The sequence below is a fragment of the Phyllobates terribilis genome, unplaced genomic scaffold, assembly GCF_046119375.1.
Source record: "Phyllobates terribilis strain yellow unplaced genomic scaffold, ASM4611937v1 Scaffold_11__3_contigs__length_659146591, whole genome shotgun sequence".
Lineage (NCBI taxonomy): Eukaryota > Metazoa > Chordata > Amphibia > Anura > Dendrobatidae > Phyllobates > Phyllobates terribilis.
This window is the reverse complement of record NW_027362771.1, coordinates 145,752,530-145,767,605: the sequence shown is the minus strand read 5'-3', so window position 1 is coordinate 145,767,605 and position 15,076 is coordinate 145,752,530.

Sequence of the window (15,076 nt, the reverse complement as noted above, 5' to 3'; positions counted from 1 at the left end):
CACAACAGCGGCTCTCTGTTTACCAGTCAATGAGTACATGTCCAATACACCGCATATTTTCCTTTTGAACCCAGACAGGGTGTCTGGTTTGCCATCATACTGGGGAAGCCATTTCGCTCTGGTCACGTACGGCAGGGCCATGGGCATCACTGGAGTCATGACCCCTGCTGGTGGGGCGGCCGCTCCGGCCTGTGCAGCGCCGGGCGCGAGTTGAGCATTGGGAGCGTTAACCGGTGCTCCAGCATTTTGCTGGTCGTCGGCCATGGTTGCGCCCCCCCCTAGTAAACCGTAGCCTACCTTCTTTACTTTTATCGGGTAGGCCGCAGCTCCGCAGATCATGGTCTCCTTTCAGGACCTGACGCTTCCTGCGTGCTACCAACCGTCACGCCTCTCTAGTTCCTGTGGTTACGCCCCTCTTCTTCCCGCGCGGCGGCGCCGTAATGGCGGCGATGTTCACCACAGTTCAAACACAGTTCAAATACGGCACACAGTACCTGGTGGCAACGGGCACGAAATCCTGTTCGTGATGCCAGGAAGAGATGGCGCGCCCAGGGGGATATGGGGGGAAACTCGGTACCTGGGCCTTGGCCTTCTGTGGGATGTCAGGGCAGTCGGCTCCCAGCCCCATACCCTGGGGTCACTCTTTAAAAGGGTTTTTGTCTCGTGACGCCACCTGTGGTTCCCGGTAATGAGTACCGGCGCTGCTGCAGACCTCCGGGGGGTGATGGGATGGCAGCTGGCATGTTTCTGCTTCCAACAGGCAGAGCGGGACCTCGGGACAGAGTTGATGGAATGGATGCAGGTGAGAGGTGGCCCGGTCAGGTCAGGGGGAATGACGGACATGCACACAGGGGATTCGCTTCAGTCCCTTTACTGATGTAACGGCAGGTATGGTCCAGGGTACCTATTAGGAGGGTGTTCTTCTGGACTATCCCCAGTGAGTGGGTAGTATGCCTCCTGGTCCATTTCTTCCTTTCTCTAAAGCTTCTGGCCAGCCTGGAACTAGGCCTAGCTTCTATGCTGTTTCACTCTCTCACCTGTCTGCTTGTAGTAGAACTTTTCTTTGGCTACCACTATCCCTGGATGGTAGCTTCAGGTTGACCAGGGATATGAAATCGTCCTGGTATGCCGGTTGTCCCTACTGGGTGTAGAGGACCCTGTAGGCGCGGACCCGGTGTCTGGCTTGTGTCCTGGGATGAGCTTCAGATGCTCCTCTGCCCCCTTAACTCCTCTCCCTCTCTCCTTGCCTCGGCCACACTTGGGGCCCTCAACACAGCAGCAGACATGCTGCTCCTTCACTGATCTAAAGTGTCAGCACACTCTCCCTCCTAACTCCACCTTCCAGTTTATATATGCCTACCAGGGCTTCCTCTGGTGGTCTGAGGTGGAAGGGTGGAGGTGTCTGTTATGTAATGGGGGCCTCTGGTTGAGAAGTCCGTCCGTGCACCCTTTTTGGGTCCTGTGGTACCTGTGGTAGCAGGATGCCACAGAGGCGGAAGCTTTCCACAACCTCATGGCGGCGGCCGGAACTCAATTCTTTGTACCCAGCCACCACTATTTCTCCCAGTGTTGTCTCTGCCTTACACAACCACAGGTACCAGAATATTACCTATGCCCTCCCCAGCTCAGTTAGTGGGAAGGACCACCTAACCACAAACACATGGATACGTGAATGTGGCCAGGGATGGTACATCTCACTGACTCATTTCACTGGGTTAATATTGTAGAAGCCGAGACCCAGTAGGAATTCGTCCTCCCGACGCAGAGAATTGTGGGTCCTGGGTCAATCAGGGTTGCCCCCACATTCTACAGCTCCTGCACCACCATTTTTTTCAGGCGATATTCCAGATTATGTATTTAAACTTCATGGGAGCCAATAACAATAAGCAGGACTTTATGCTTAGGTGACAAACCGCACACTGTTGTAGAGTTGTTGAAAGCTGTATGAGAGAACCTGGTGGCGGCTCAGAAGCTAGGCAAGCTCACACACCTGCCTGGCCTATGTGCTCAACTTGGTGGTTCAGCGGTTTCTCAAAACCTACCCGAATCTGCCAGAACAGTGAAAGTCAGCTACATCTTCCCCCACCCTGGCAGGGCTTCAGAAGCGTTTGCCGCTTCCAGCTCACTGAATGTTGTGCGATGTGACCACACATTGGAAATCTGCATTGCAGATGTTTGGAATGATTTTGAGCAGCAGAGAGCATTTGTTGAGTACCAGCTTCAACACGCCCATCGGCATTTAGGTCAGCCTCCACACATAAGAGTTGATGAGTGGGCATGGATGTCTGACATCTGTGCCATCCTCCAAAACTTTGAGGACTCCACCAAGATGGTGAGCGGTGATGATGCAATAATTAGTGTCACCATCCTGCTTCTCTGTCTACTGAAATGCTCGCTGCTCACAATTAAAGAGAAGTCATTGCAGGCGGAGCAAGGAACTATACAGGATGATGCTACTCAGCCCGGCCACATCTCATCTCAAGGCGGATTAGGTGATAATGAGGAGGAGGAGGAGGAAGAGAACACGAACAGTCGTCCTCTTGGTGAGAATAGTGAAGTCTTGGCTGTTGACAGTCTGGCACACATGGCAAACTTTTTGTTCTGCTGCTTTTACCATGACCCTCACGTTGTACGCATTTTGGGCATTACAGAAAACTGGCGCGGCACGAGAGACGGAGGTGTGAAGTTCTGACTAAGGAGGATGTTAGTCTTAGATCAATTGTAGAACAGAGGGCATGGGGGGGGTGATACACATAAATGAGGGATGAAATATAGGGCCGTGCAGAACTGTGGAGAGCTTGGTGGGTGAGAGAGATGAGTTTGTATTGTTTTCTGTAGTGATTGTGTAACCTAACCAGTGCAATGACTGCCACAGGGTAAAGGCTAGTGTTGAGCCACCCCCGTAGTGTTCGAGTTCGGTTCGTCGAACACCCGTGTGTTCGCCGAACTGTTCGTCGAACTGTTCGTCGAACACCTTCGAACACCGTTAAAACCAATGGCAGGCAAACAAAAACACATAGAAAACACCTTCAAAGGTGTCCAAAAGCTCACAAACTGCTCAGAAGACACAACTAACACATGGAAAAGTGACAAGTACATATAGTCATGCGAAAAGAAAAGAGGTGGAGGAGTAAAAGGAGGGGGAGACACAGATATAGGCATGTCATGCCCTTCTAAAATCCAAAAAGTGAGAAGCCGACACATTCAGTCCGCTCCTGCCCGTGCCACCTCCGCGTCGCCGGGTTTGTGCCAGAGCCGCGGTGAACCGTGATGGCCAGCCCCCCTCTCCCAATACTGGTGCCTGTCCGCTGGTGGGTCGAGCGAGCCCCGCTGTGGTGGAGGCAGCTCTAAGCTTTTTAATTTAAATTGTCTCTCTAATTTGAATGAATACACTTTAAATCCATTTACAAGGATCTATTGGAGGGCAAGTCTCATGCCAGCAGCCGCGTAATTCCAGCTCCAGTAGCGTCCACTAAAGCTGCTGCAGTTAAAAAGCTTTTATAAGGATCGAGCTCGGCTGTCCACCGCAAGGCATCCTACTGCCAGTCCCAGCCCCTATGCCTTGGGGTGCCTCCTGATGCTCTTCACTGAGTATCCCGTGGTCCCGAAGCATTTCCTTTGAAAAAATTAAGTGTCCAAACTACAGGTGGTGTAGCTTGCTTAACAGCCGGGATAATCCGCTGACTAGCAGACACTGCTACTAGGCACAAAGTATTTCCTGGGCTAGATGCAGTTAAAAATTTGTAATTTGATACTCTCGTTGGATGCTGAGAAAGCATTCCATAGAGTCTCCTGGCACGCCATATATGATTCTCTTAAAAAGCTTGGGGTAGGGGTCTAGGGGACCCTTTTATAGCCAAAATCACGGCCCTGTATCGCAATACGTCACCTAGGCTGAAGATAAATGGAACTGTAGCACCCTGAGGGCTCGGTTGCTACAGGGGTATTGCACCTCACCCAGAGGTGTGATATCTCACTCTCAGGTAAGGATGTAGTGTGGATCAGGACCCGACACCTGCATGCATTACACCACATTGCCGTGGGGCAGGGCGACCAATATGCCCCTGAGATGGGCACGACAGTCCCTGTCCCTGGCTGGAGTGGGGGGAGGGAACACTGAGGAAGGGGAACCCTGTAGTGCAGGAGCAGGGAGGAAGCAGTTCCTGGGTGCATTGAGAAGGGAGTATAAAAGGTGGGCACCATCTTAGTTCAGTGCAGAGAAGTCTGAGCAGAAGTGGCAGGGAGCAGGGGCTCTGCATGAGCTCTGCTCCGGAGGCGGGCCTAGTAACAAAGGCCCAGGCCTGGAAGAGGGAGAAGGAAGGAAGAGGAGCGGAGAAGGCTCCAGGAACGAGGAACGAAGGGATCCCAGGGGTGCGGACGGGCGAGTCGCCACCGCACGCCCGAATCCACCTGCGTGGAGGGGTCAGGCAAAAGGGGGAGACCGGTCCCCAAAACTAGTGGAGGCAGGAAACGACCCTCAGCTAGAAACAGGAGGCTGTGACATTTTATGTGGCGCAGCCCCTCGCTACACCCGCTAGGAAGGCACCACATAGGGTCAGGGAAACTGGCGCCAAGTTTACCAAGAGGAGGCCCGAGGCAGCCGGACAGAAGGGTTGGTAAGAAAGGCCAGACAAAGGACACACAAAGGGGGTCCTGTGAAGCGCTCCAAAGTTATCTGGGAGTTGTCTGAGCCCCTCACCTGGTGAGCACAGTACGACGTGGGCAGCCGTTACCTGCAGACGTGGTCTGGATAATAAGAACTGTGAGTAAAGGCCCTGGACTGCATCACTGACTCCGTGTCGTTACTGCTGCTGCCCTGCACCATCACCCCCTTCCTCCGCATACACTGCCCTGAGGCTATACTCCTCCCGTGGGGAGTTATGCTACACTCTGCTGCACCCACAACACCAGCCTCAGCGGTCTGCCCTGGAGCGGCGGTTCACTCTGACCGCAATCCACGGGTGGCATAGTCGGACATTTAAACATCAAAACCACATAAATAGTTCCGCCACTGGTTTGACCGCCCTGAGCCACGGAACCGGGTCGCCGCCACGGAGACTACAACCACCAGCATCCACCAAAAAGGGTCCGGCTCCGGGTGTCCCAAGGCCCAGGGGGCACGTCAGAACATTTTCATCACCTTTCACAATCACCAATGGGACAAGGCAGGGATGTTCTCTGTCCCCTCTCTTATACATCCTAGTGACTGAGCACCTGCTCTCATCAATTCACCATAACCCCAATATTAGGTGGATTGAGGTGGGAGGCACCGAGTACAAGTGCTCTCTATTTGCTGATGATGTCCTAGTATATATCACTCAATCACATATATCCATCCATGCTGTTATGGCTGAAATAGATCACTTTGTTACATGGTAAAATTTTAAAATCAATGCAGCGAAGTCTGAGGCCCTCGATGTCTCCCTCCCCAAATCCATATAGGATTCCATCCAGTCCAACTTTCCCTTTGCCTGGCCCTCACAGGGTATCAAATACTTAGGAATTCCTATTCATAGAGACCTCTCCCATCTATGTTATCTTAATTTTGGGCCCTTTATTGAACAACTCCATACAGACCACGGTTGGCAAGTTAGAACTGTAAGATTCACTACGTGAACCACTGGTGTTTTGTGGAAAAGCACATGTACACTGTGTTCCAAATTATTATGCAAAAAGTGTTTAGGAGTGATAAGGGAAGAATTTGTTTGTTTGTCAGTTAAACTCATTGATGGTGATGTGTGTCAGGGCTCTTTATATCACTGTAAGCAATTGCAGACACCTGTGCTAATTAGTTTGGCAGGTGTGTCCAATGAAAGGCAAGACTACTTAAGAAGGCTGTCTCACATTATAAAGCAGCCTACATTTTCTGCCAAAATGGGAAAGAAAAAGGATGTGTCGGCTGCTGAGAAGCAACAAATTGTGGAGTGTTTAGGTCAAGGCATGACTACAATCAACATTGTGCGATGATCAGGATGAAGTGTCTTGGCAATCAAGAAGTATGTAGCTGATTCACAGTACACACGTGTGCGTGCTGATAAGGGCAAATTGAGGACTCTTTCCTACAGGCAATTACGTCAGGTTGAAAGAGCAGCGGCAAAAAAGCCTTGTCATAGCAGCAGACAAGTTTTTGAAGCTGCTGGTGCCTCCAACGTCCCCTGAACAACAAGATGCAGGGTCCTTCAGAGGTTTGCAGCTGTGCATACGCCATCCTGTCGACCTCCTCTATCCACTTCACACAAGCAGAAACGGCTCCAGTGGGCCAAACATTACATGAAGACTGATTTCAAAACTGTTTTGTTCACGGATGAGTGCCATGCAGCGCTCGATGGTCCAGATGGATGGAGTGGAGGATGGCTGGTTGATGGACACCCCACGCAAACATGGCTACAGCGCCAACAAGGAGGAGGTGGAGTAATGTTTTGGGCTGGAATCATGGGGAGAGAGATTGTCGGCCCCTTTAGGATCCCTGAAGGCGCTAAAGATGAACTCCATAATGTATGTGGATTTTCTCAAACAGCACTTCCTGCCATGGTTCAAGAAGAAGAACCGTGTATTTCACAGCAAGATCATTTTTTTGCATGATAATGCACCATCTCATGCTGCACATAAAACATCTGCATCTCTGGCTGATATGGGCATAAAAGGGGACAAACTTATGGTGTGACCCCCATGCTCCCCTGACCTCTACCCCATTCAGAACCTCTGGAGCATCATTAAAAGGAGTGTCTATGATGGCGGGAGGCAGTTCACATCTAAGCAACAGCTCTGGGAGGGTATTCTGTCCTCATGCAGAACAATTGAAGCAGAAACCATCCAAAACCTGACAAATTCAATGGACGAGAGAGTTCAGAAGCTCCTTTCGAACAAGGGGTCCTATGTGAAAATGTAACATCACCTAGAATAAAGTTTTGAGTTGAAAACTGTTTGATTTCAGTTTCTAACAACCTGCTAATGCTTATAATTTCAAAAATGACCATTTTTTTCGTCTTTATTAAAATGAAAAGGTTGATCGAAAAGTTTGGGGGATCTAAGAGTGTGGCAACCCAGTAGTCATGATTACTTCGAATTCTGACAATATGAGGGTCATGCTGCAGGTAGTGCAGCAAGAAGGCACTTATGTGTCTTGCGCATCTCGGAGCCCCAAAATTATTTTCCGGGCTAGATGCAGCTAAAAATTATTATTAATTTTAAATCTGGTGAAGCTTTAGTATAGATGGCCTAATAGGATCAGTGCTGCACACTGCTACAAAGCCCAAATTATTTTCCAGTCAAGATACAGATAAACATGATTAGTAATTTTAAATCTGGTGGAGCTTATTATAGATGGCCTAATAGAATCAGTGCTGCACACTGCTACAAAGCCCAAATTATTTTCCAGCCAAGATACAGATAAACATGATTAGAAATTTGAAAGCTTAAAATGGTTGGTAGGGTGATTTTAACCAATCATCAAGCTTTTACTCTCCCCAGGATGACACATGGGTAGAAAAGTCGTTTCGGATCCATGATTTGTTCATCTTTATGAACGTGAGTCTGTCTACATTATCAGTGGAGAGCCGCGTGCGCTTATCTGTCAGCACACCTCCAGCAGCGCTGAACACACGTTCAGACAGAACACTGGCTGCGGGGCATGACAAGATCTCCAAGGCGTAAGTGGCTAGCTAGTAAAGAGGTGGCAGGTCTGCACCCCAAAACAGGTGTGACTGCTGTCCCCCCAGTCACAGAGGATGAAGAGGCCGCGGATGCACAAGATATGGCAGACGGTGGTTGGCCCGGCCGGATAGGCCGCATTGTAGTACACTGAGCTTCCCACTGCAACTTATGCTTCATGTCCATGTGCCGGTTCATGCATGAAGTACTCAAACTATGTATTTTTTGGCCTCTACTTAGCTTTTGCTGACAAATGTTACAGATAACACGAGTTGGGTCATCTTTATCGATCTGAAAAAATGCCCAGGCTATGCAAGGCTTAGCACCCATGCGACCTGAAGAGCCACCACGACTTGTGGTGAGAGGCAGAGTTGTGTTTGAGGATGCAGTTGTTGACGTGCTTCCAGTACTACGTCTCTGTCCAGGAAGGCGCAACCTGACCTCGTCGTCACTAGCATCTTCCTCCACCTCCTCTGCTGACCTCATCTCTTGGCTGACTGTGGGTTGACAGTAAGTGGGATCTCTAACCTCATCATCATCACCCTGTGCGTTATCACACCCGTCGTCCTCAGAGCCAACCTGTTCCTGCCCTGACAAAAAACTAAACTTGTCGCTCCAATCAGGTATTTGAGTCTTATCATCGTCTTCCTCATTGTCTCCACCAACAGGAATTACAGTTTGGGAATGAGGGTCTACATTATGGTCAGAACCTTCTGCGTCTGGTCCTGGATCCGACTCATAAAGATTCTGGGCATCAGTGCAGATCATTTCCTCGTCTGGATTCACAGAAGCGCTGGAGTCGACCTCTGATTCCCAGGCTATAGTATGAGTAAACAGCTCTGCAGACTCAACCATCTGTTCTACCTCATACTCAGACGGGCAGCTGGAGATTTGGGAGCTTTGAGGAAGCAAGTGCGATTGGGGTGACACCTTTGAGGACTGGAGTATTTGTGATGTTGAAGTTGATGTGGAGGAGAGCCCACTTAAAGGAGCACTTGATATCCGTTGAAGCACCTGCTGTTTTTGTGCCTCATCTGGAATTTGTAGCGATTGGCGTGGCCGTAAGAAAGGGATCTTATCACATTGTCCGCTAAAAGAAGTAGACATTTTAGTTTGGCTGGAAGATGGTCTTTCTTCTGCAGATGTTACTCTTGCTTTAACACCTACCCCACGGACACAACCTTTTTTCCCCTTCCCAACACGCCTATTCCCCTTTCCACCAGCAGCAGGCCTTTTTCCACTCATTTTGGTGGTTAACTAATTCACAACTCTGGAGTTGTTTGCACAAAAAAACAATGGATGGGAACCGAGCAGAGCTGAGTGGCCAAACTGTGGTATTAGGCCAAAACTATTGGCTGGGTTAGATGCAGAAAAAAATTATATTCAATTTGCAACCCGATGGAGGTCAGTATAGATGGACTAATAGAACAAGTCCCACACACAGCTAGAAGCCCAAATATTTTTTCAGAGGTAGATGCAGAAAAATTTTTTATTCAGTTTGCAACCTGATGGAGGTCTGTATAGATGGATTAATAGAACAAGTCCCACACACAGCTACAAGCCCAATATTTTTTCAGAGGTAGATGCTGAAAAAAAATATATTCAGTTTGCAACCTGATGGAGTTCAGTATAGATGGACTAATAGAGAAAGTCCCACACACTGCTAGAAGGCCAAATATTTTTTCAGAGCTAGATGCAGACAAAAAATTATTTTGAATTTGCAACCTGATGGAGGTCAGTATAGGTGGACTAATAGAACAAGTCCCACACACTGCTAGAAGGCCAAATATTTTTTCAGAGCTAGATGCAGAAAAAAATTATATTCAGTTTGCAACCTGATGGAGGTCTGTATAGATGGATTAATAGAACAAGTCCCACACACAGCTAGAAGCCCAAATATTTTTTCAGAGGTAGATGCAGATAAAAATTATTTTTAATTTGCAACCTGATGGAGGTCAGTATAGATGGACTAATAGAGAAAGTCCCACACACTGCTAGAAGGCCAAATATTTTTTCAGAGCTAGATGCATATAAAAATTATTTTTAATTTGCAACTTGATGGAGGTCAGTATAGATGGACTAATAGAGAAAGTCCCACACACTGCTAGAAGGCCAAATATTTTTTCAGAGCTAGATGCAGATAAAAATTATATTCAATTTGCAACCTGATGGAGGTCAGTATAGATGGACTAATAGAACAAGTCCCACACACAGCTAGAAGCCCAAATATTTTTTCAGAGGTACTGTAGATGCAGATAAAAATTATTTTTAATTTGCAACCTGATGGAGGTCAGTATAGATGGAGTAATAGAACAAGTCCAACACACAGCTAGAAGCCCAAATATTTTTTCAGAGGTAGATGCAGATAAAAATATATTCAGTTTGCAACCTGATGGAGGTCAGTATAGATGGACTAATAGAGAAAGTCCCACACACTGCTAGAAGCCCAAATATTTTTTCAGAGGTAGATGCAGATAAAAATTATTTTTAATTTGCAACCTGATGGAGGTCAGTATAGATGGACTAATAGAACAAGTCCCACACACAGCTAGAAGCCCAAATATTTTTTCAGAGCTAGATGCAGATAAAAATTATATTCAATTTGCAACCTGATGGAGGTCAGTATAGATGGACTAATAGAACAAGTCCCACATACAGCTAGAAGCCCAAATATTTTTTCAGAGGCACTGTAGATGCAGATAAAAATTATTTTTAATTTGCAACCTGATGGAGGTCAGTATAGATGGACTAATAGAGAAAGTCCCACACACTGCTAGAAGGCCAAATATTTTTTCAGAGCTAGATGCAGAAAAAAATTATATTCAGTTTGCAACCTGATGGAGGTCAGTATAGATGGACTAATAGAGAAAGTCCCACACACTGCTAGAAGGCCACATATTTTTTCAGAGGTAGATGCAGAAAAAAATATATTCAGTTTGCAACCTGATGGAGGTCTGTATAGATGGATTAATAGAACAAGTCCCACACACAGCTAGAAGCCCAATATTTTTTCAGAGGTAGATGCAGAAAAAAATATATTCAGTTTGCAACCTGATGGAGGTCAGTATAGATGGACTAATACAACAAGTCCCACACACAGCTAGAAGCCCAATATTTTTTCAGAGGTAGATGCAGAAAAAATTATATTCAGTTTACAACCTGATGGAGGTCAGTATAGATGGACTAATACAACAAGTCCCACACACAGCTAGAAGCTCAATATTTTTTCAGAGCTAGATGCAGAAAAAAATTATATTCAATTTGCAACCTGATGGAGGTCAGTATAGATGGACTAATAGAATGATGCTATGCCCAAAAGATTTTACTTCACTAGGTGCAGTAAAAAAATTGGTATTCTATACACAGGTGGTATATCTTGCAACACAGATAGGCTACTCCACTGACTAACGCACTCTGCAATAGGCCAAAAAGGATTAGCTTTGCTAGATTCAGCCAAATGCTGTGAAAAAAAACTTGCACAGCACTGGCACAGACCTGCCTTGCAAAAACTGATAGGAACTGATGTAACCTAGTCCTGAAAAGGACTCCAATTACAATTAGTCTTTACTCCCACAATCTATCTATTTAAGAGTACAGACCTGCCTGATAAAAGTCGTAGGAAATGCTGTAACCTAGTCCTTAAAAGGACTGCAATCACAACTATTCCCTACTCCCAAGCTATCTGTAGATTTGTGCGAAAATTGGCTTGAAATTAACAAGGTATAGCGCACACAGCAACAGCGGTGCCGTCTAACACGCAGCTGCAGCAGTGAGAAATGGTGGCGACGGGGAAAATGGCTTGGTCTTATAGGGCAAGGACATGTGACATACACTGCCAATGACACATGCCCTTGCTTGTGTGAAAAAAAGCACTTCGCTCCGTGTGTGCGCTGCTGATAGGCTGACAGATTGCACCTCCCCACTGTAAATGCGGGAAAGAGAAAAAAAAAATGGAGATCTTCATTGTTCCTGCAGAGATCCATCCCCTGCCCCTCCCCCCACCCCGCTGTACACTCAAACTGCGTATTAACATTAATTTTCATCATTACTGAGAAAAAATCCAGTTATGATTTTGGTGCACGAACAGTTATCGAACATAACCTCGAACAGCCGAATTTTTCTCAAATTGTTCCTGTTCGCCGAACGGCTCAAACACCGCCCAAAACAGCTCGAATTTGAGATTGGCGAACAGTTCGAGTAGAACAACGCTCATCTCTAGTATAGGCATCGGTGAAGCGGCTTGATAGAAGTACAGTAAGACCCTGGCTGCTGCATTCAGAAGGGATTAGAAAGGAGACAGTTTGTTTAGAGGTAGACCAATTAGAAGAGAGTTGCAGTAGTGAATAAGAGCGACTTTGCAGTATCAAAGTTGAGAAAAACGCTGGTGGCAGAGGTTACAGTTCCTTGTACAACCAAGGAGTACAGGCGAGGGAGACAAAAATACGATGCAGCAGAGGCAGGGGAAATGCCGTCAAAGGTCTGGGACAGTTTTTTCAGGCCCTCCCAGTGCCCAGGCCCTGATACACGGGGTACTTTGAAAAGGAGGAAAAAGTTTTGGAAGATGCTGAAGGACTTCTTTGGTGACCGTACCAGTGTCCTCCATGATTCCTCTCTGTGCCTTACAACTGTTTGGTATCCAAGCTGGACACATAGCATGAACTGTCTCTCTGCGCCTTGGAGGTCCTGGCCGCTAGCATTTTGTTTGAGATGGTTTTTAGTGCTGCCGGGGGCATTATAACTGATACAAACGATAGGCACATCTGCCTGTCAACTGACAATGTTGACAGGCTGACTCTTGTCAAAATGAACAAGATCTGGATTAGACCAGACTTCTCAACACCACCGGATGATAGAATCGGAACATAAACTCAAATCCAGTGTTTTTTGGGAAGGGATCTATTCCTATGCAAACCTTCAAACCTAGACATGGGTATTAGAGATGAGCGAATATTTCATTGTTCGGTTCGGAAATGTTCACCGAATATTTAGACATTCGCCGATTTTATTCATCGAACATTTGACGAACATTTCCAAACACTATAGGATTCAATGAGGGGGACAAAAAAAAAGCGTGTACAACACCATCAAATGGGCTCAAAAGCTGCCAAAACACATTAAATTAGGGGTAGACACCAGGAAAGTGCCATAAATTTACCCAGAGTACAAGTACTATAATTATTATTACTATTACAGTGACTATTCCGTGGCGCTTTTTAGATGTGGGGTCACTGGTACAAGAGGATAGAGGACCCTGGCTACGAGGGCACACAAACAATCTACAAGGGATGGGTGAGGATACAGTAGGTCAGGGTACAGCTAGTCGTGCAGCAGTATGTTGGAGCGAGGGTTACCGCAGATTGTACGCTTTTCACAAGAAGTGGATCTTCAGCTTCCTTTTTATGGTTTCCACTGTAGGCAACAGTACCTAATTACCACAGTAAGGGAGATGCACGGGACAAATCTGCTGAGAGTCTAAATCACGGTAAGCTTCCAGGAGCTCACAGCTCACAGCAGATTAACCCCTGCACCTATTACTTTGAAGGCGAAAGGCTTCTAATGATTGCAGGAGTGGGAGGAATCAGACACTGCGGTCTTCTGGCTCCTCTCTGTCACGGTAAACCAGTGACCCCTTGCCAGCGTCAACACAATATTCACAAGGTAGACAGCAGCAGTGGTCGGTCTCCTAGAAAACGAGCTAACTCCTATATGATGATAGAGAACAAAATCTGCAAGTAGTTTGTTTGTTCTCCCCGTGTTTGCTGAGGTTTCCCCCAGGGTCTCCAATTACCTCCTCAGTAAAAAAGCAGCCATACAGGAGTGTTCACAGTTCAAAAAATGAGGGCTTGACACCACCATTTCCGTGGCCAACAGATTGGAGATGGTGGAGTTCCACCTCTCAGCTTTGTCACGTGTGAGAGGAAACAATCTTTTACCTGACCACAATTGTGGGACCGAGAACTAGCTGCAGTGCTGAGAGAGAGAGGGTGGAGTATGGTGAAACGGAAAAACTGCTGGACCATGAGTGAGGTGCAGGTGCAGATGTTACGGTGGATTGAGAAACGTGGTGTGTTCGGTGAAACAAACACAGCAGGCATGTCTGCTTCCGTTACAGCTGACGGGCTCTCACTCAGCCTGACTGGAGCAGCTAGAGATCCAGAAGTTCTGCGGTGGGAGACCTGCATGACAATACTTGGCACTGTAACAGAGGAGGAGGAAGAAGCAGCGGATATGGTTGATGGGGCGGCTGATGGTTGCTGAGGTCCGCATTTTATTACAGTGAAAATGCCAGAGTATCTCATTTTGATTGCGCATGTGAAGGTTCATGCATGTAGTAGTCAAATTATTGCACTTTTTACGTCTACTGAGTTTTTTAGCGCAAAGTTTGCTGATATCATGAGCTGGCTCATCCTTTGCGGTCTCAAAAAAGGCCCAGGCTAGGCAACCCTTGCCGCCTCTGCGAGCTACAGACCTGTGACCGCTGCTGATCACTGCCACGGTTGTCGCTAAGGATGCATTGCTCCTCATGCTTGCATCTGTTGGCATATACAACAGATTAGGACTTATTATAAGTGAAAGGAGGACTTTATACTAACCAGACAGCAGATGGCGATAGTGTGTAAAGTTATATGCTTGCTGTAATGAGGGGAGGAAAGCTCTCAATTGTTGGTTGTTTTTACTTCTTGTGTTTTTTTTCTTTCCTTTCCTGAATGTGTTATGTCAGTAGCACACGGACTGTGTGACACTGAATTGTATCTCATGTTCAACCAGTATGAAGTAAATACTGTTTACTCAAGATATCTTGCTGATTGAAGCTCTCGTAAGTACAGTGGTGACTGTAAGAAGATGCACACTGCGACAGGTTATGGGCCCAGGCCGGAACCCAGACACTAAAGCCCAGACACTACAGGCCTGCACTACAAGAGGATCCTGGTTTATAACCCCAGATAACGGAGCACACAGATAAGCTCTTTAAACAGAGGGAAATAAATCCAGATACAGAGTGACAGAGGAATTCATGATCCCAGGAGCTGGATATAATTACAGAGAATTCAACACAGGCAGGACATACAGGAACTATCAGCAAGAAGAAAAAACAGTAGAATATCTTCAGTACGACTCTCTAAACAAGTAAGATTATATAAAGATGATGAGTAACACAGAACTGAAATTCACAGTAGCTAAACTGAATAGTGAAAATTATCAGTTATGGAAATTCAAAGTAGAGATGTTGTTATCTAAGGATGATTTATGGGAAGTAATTGTTACAGAAAGACCAGATCAAGATAATCAGACATGGGATAAGAAGAATAGACAAGCGAGAGCCACCATTAGCTTATTAGTGGATGATGCTCAATTAATACATATAAGAAATGAAGAAACAGCTAAAGGAATGTGGGAAAAATTAAGAAAACTGTATGAAAGACCT